This window comes from Dasypus novemcinctus, chromosome 13 (assembly GCF_030445035.2).
Source record: "Dasypus novemcinctus isolate mDasNov1 chromosome 13, mDasNov1.1.hap2, whole genome shotgun sequence".
Taxonomy (NCBI): Eukaryota; Metazoa; Chordata; class Mammalia; order Cingulata; family Dasypodidae; genus Dasypus; species Dasypus novemcinctus.
In genome coordinates, this window is record NC_080685.1 from 73,561,053 (window position 1) to 73,565,591 (window position 4,539).

General features: G+C 39.9%; 1 pseudogene; it reads left to right on the forward strand.

The window, feature by feature from the left end:
* Positions 1-2,245: 2,245 nt before the first annotated feature.
* LOC101438596 (phosphatidylinositol-3,5-bisphosphate 3-phosphatase MTMR2-like) lies at positions 2,246-4,299 on the forward strand (annotated as a pseudogene).
* The last annotated feature ends 240 nt before the right edge of the window (positions 4,300-4,539 follow it).

Genomic DNA, 4,539 nt, shown 5'->3' on the forward strand with positions numbered 1-4,539 from the left:
AGAGTTCACCTGTTCCTTCCTCCAGCCCTCCCCCCAGTTCCATTGATAGTCCAACCCAACCCTCAAACTCTACTCACCCCCACATCTCTGCACCATCAGTCCTATCCAATGCCAAGACACCATCTTCTGCCTTATCATACCTTTTCCCCTTATTGAGCATTTGCTTACCAGTCTACTCCCTATCTCCTGGGAACCTAGCTTCCCTGACTCTTTCTCTGTGAGTCTACTCAACGCCCTTTGGTTATATCAGTGAGGTCTTGCAATATTTATCCTTTAATGAATGGCTTACTTCAGTCAACATAAGGTCTTTGAGATCCATCCATGTTTTCATGAGTATCAATACTTCATTCCTTCTTAAAGCTGAGTCATATTTCATTGTACATATATACCATATTTTGTTCTTCCATTCATCCATTGGTGGACACTTGGGTTGATTTCAACTTTTGGCAGTAGTGAAGAATGTTGCAATGAACATTAGTGTACATATATCTGTTCATGTCCCTGTTCTCAACAGAGAAACAGACAACAATGGTTTTTTCACAATGGTTGTACCATTCTACATTCCCACCAGCACTGGATGAGTGTTCCCTTTCCTTCACATACTTCCCAACACTTGTAGTTTTCTGTTGTTTGTGTGTGTGTGTGTTTTGTTTTTAATAATAGCCAGTCCAATAGAGGCCAGATGATATCTCATTGTGGTTTTGATTTTCATTTCCCTAGTAGTAGTGATGATGAGAATTTTTTCATGTGCTTTTCAGTCATTAGTATTTCCTCTTTGGAATAGTGTCTATTCAAGGCTCTTGTCCATCTTTTAAAATGGATTGTTGGTCTTTTTAATTTTGAGAATTAGGCTTTCTTTATATATTCTGGATAAATGTTTACCATTTATCAGATAAATGTTTACCAAATATTTTCTCCCATTGAGTAGGCTGCCTTTGTACTCTCTTGACAAACTCCTTTGAACCAAAAAGATTTTCCAGGTCCACCCACCCTATCTCCTCTCCCCACTATTCATTCCTCCTCCAGAGCTGAGAGGGTGACTGTCCCCATACCTGTTTCCCCCACAGGTCCCCTGCCCTTGTGATCCTGCTGGGTACTAGGATGCAACCCTGTTTGCCTGGTAGCTTTTCTCACTATCGGAGCCAGTCACTGGTCTTACAGACAAATCAGTTCCCTGGCTTCCCTCTCCCTGGGCCAAATGGGGTTCCCTCTCTAGCTGCCCTCTCCAATTGCCCTGTGGTCTCATGGTTTCCTTTTTTCCAGGTAAGTGTGCTTACCTTCCCACAGTTTCTGGGGGAGGAGTGCAGCCTGCCATTCTGTACTCTGCAATCTTGAATCCACTCTATGGGATTGATGGAAGCTAGAAGAGATGAAGTGTTCATAGATTTGGCAGATTCAGGGGAGCTTCTCCTTTTTTTTCCTGTCACCAATGGGCCAAATTACTGTAAGAAATATAATCTACATTTTTCTTTTGCTTTAAAATTGTGAGGGTGAATTGAACAGTTTCTAAAACTATTCCTGCTATAAAATGTTTGGATTCTGTCAGCATAAACAACCATTTTCAACTGATTGTCTTAATGAAGTTGGGGGGAATCAGGGATGAAGGGTTCCTCTAAGTTCTTGGCTATGTCACATAAAAGAATTTAAGAGCATGTCTCTTTAGCTAGACCAGTTGTTTATTGAGAAACGGGAGAAAAAGATAAGGCAACTGAACCTGCAAACTTAGGCTTCTCTAGGCAGAGAGCATTTTGGGTTTGCGGGGCTTATTTTTTAATAAGCTATTACTTCTTCCTTTCATAATTTTGGGAAGGGGTCCCAAGTATTCGCTATTCTGATTGGTTACCCCACCCCTTAGTTTGCCAGGGGTTCAATGTGAGGCCTTTTGATGGTATTCAGGGCTTTCCCTTGACCCTGAATGAGAACTCATTCCAATCTCATTCAAAATGGAGTGCCCAAGGGGTTCTTCTGGCAGCATTCTTGGTGCCAACCTTTCCCTCAGGGGGTTTCTAGGAAGGATTCCATCATCACATGTTCCATGGCTATGTTTTTCTGCCAGGTCTTAGACTCATCTTCCCTTTTCCTAAACTCACTGTCATTTAAGATGACAAAAATTACCTTTTTAAAGTTATTAATAGGCACTCTGGGGGACTATGACTGCTCCCAGTCCCCCTCTTTAGGCTGACGCCCACCTGACAGTGGTCCCTACCCAATGCCTTCAGCCCTTCACTCCTCCAGCCTGGTAACCATGGAGGTCAATTCAGCCTCTACTTCCCTCTGTCTTCCCCATGCCATAGAGAACAGGTCAAGTTGCCAGAGTCTTGGCTCACAGCTAGTGACGGTGGTGGCACGACCACCTACCATGGATTCCCTGTTCAGTTAATGTGTTAAGAACCATTGACATTTGAATATCAGAAGTGAAGATAAAATATCTCAAAAGTTATAAGTGCCTCCACTTTTCATTCAGAGAGTTCAGTGTGTACAAAATCAGTTTCTGTCATAACATCAAATTCCATTTCAACTTCTGCAGACATTTTTTCTCCTGTTTGAGGGTCCTGAGGAAGTCTAACAAATTAGGAGAAGTGGAAGAACCACCCTTGCTTCCAGGAGAAATTATTAAAGACATGGCCAAAACTATAACTCATATATGCCCAGTCATTAATGCTATACAAGGAATTCTGACTGTCACAATTACAGGCTATATTTCAAAACATGAAACTGGAGCCTCCATTTGTTTTAGATGTTTCTCACAGTGTCATAAGTAGAGTAGAAAAAATTGATGGTGCTCCAGTTGAAGTGAAATTTCTTGTGTACCAGAAACTTTGCGCAAGTTATACTGAATTCAGTTTGCTCATAAATCCGAGGGATGAACAAGTAGATACACATTTAAGAATCTAATGAAATATGCATTTTCTGTCTCTAATAATCTATCCCTCTTTGCTTTTGAATGCAAAGTATTCCCTGAAAATGGGTGGAAGCTATAAGATATTCTTTTGGAGTATAGAAAATAGGGGATTTCTAATGAAAGCTGGAGAAGATAAACAATATGAGCTGTGCACCACATATTCCACCCTCTTGATTGTGCCAACAAACATTCTTAATGAAGAATTGAAGAGCATGGCATCATTCAGATCATGAGGCCTAATCCCAATTTTATCATGGATTCGTCCTTAAGTCAAGCCACAATCACTTGATGTAGTCAGCCTAGTGTGTGAGTGGGAAGTGGAACAAAGAGGATGAAAAATAGCTTCAAGCAATCATGGGCTCCTGTGCCCAGTCTCACAAAATCTTTATATTCAGTATCTGGCTAAATGTTAATGCTGTTACCAATAAGGCAAAGCATGGAGGTTATGAAAGTGAAGATGCTCAACAAAATACAGAGCTAGTTTTTCTGGACATTTACAATATTCATGTTATTAGAGAGTCATTATGAAAACTTAAGGAGGTTGTGTAACTCAACAATGAGGAAAATCACTGGTTGTCTAACTTGAAATCTGCTTATTGACTAGAACATGTTAAGCTTATTCTTTCAGGGGCTCTTAGGATTACTGACAAGGTAGACTCACGGAAAACGTCTTTGGTAGTACGCTGCAGTGATGTTTGGGACCACCTAGCTCAGCTAACTTCCCTGGCCATGCTTATAATGTTGGATGGTACTTTCGAACCATTCAAGGATTTGAAGTCCTTGTGGAGAAAGAATGGTTAAGTTGTGGACAATGATTTCAACTAAGAGTTGGTTATGGAGATAGGAATCAAGCAGATGCAAACAGATCACCTGTTTTCCTTCAGTTCATTTACAGTTTCTGGCAAATGACAAAATAGTTTTCTACAGCATTTGAATTCAATGACTATTTTCTCATTAACATTTTGGACCACCTATATAGCTGTATACTTGGAACATTCCTCTTCAACAGTGCACAACAGAAAGGAAAAGAAATCTTCCCAAATGAGCTATGTCATTGTGGTCTTACATAAATAGCCACCTTGAGGACTTCACTAATCCTCTCTTGAAGAACTATTTAATCATGTCCTTTATCCAGTAGCCAGCATGTACCACCTAGATCTCTGGGTAGGATATTACATAAAATGGAATCCACAGATGAAGTCACAGGAGCCCATTCACAACTGATATAAAAAACTTCTTCTTAAAGGAGCAGAACTTCAAAAAAAAGTTGATGGAAAAAAAAAGTTAATGGACTGTAAGGAGAAATTTCTGACCAATCAACCTTATTCTCAGAAAGAACCAGTTCTCCTGCACAGTATGTTACTCCTGTGCAAACTGTTACTTTAAAGGACTGTTAGATAAGGATATATCATGGCTATGAACTCTTGTTTACAATGGCAGTTTTATGAGTAAAAAGTCTGAGTTTGGAACCCATCTGTGAGAGAAAGTTCAACCACTTTATTTTAAATCTCCCTAGGATATGTTTAATTGTAGCAGTGCAGGTGGTATAAGTGAAATAACCCCATATATAAATATATGATTATAACACTAATCTTATAAGACACCCAAGGGATATAAAATGCTCATTCCTGGATCTG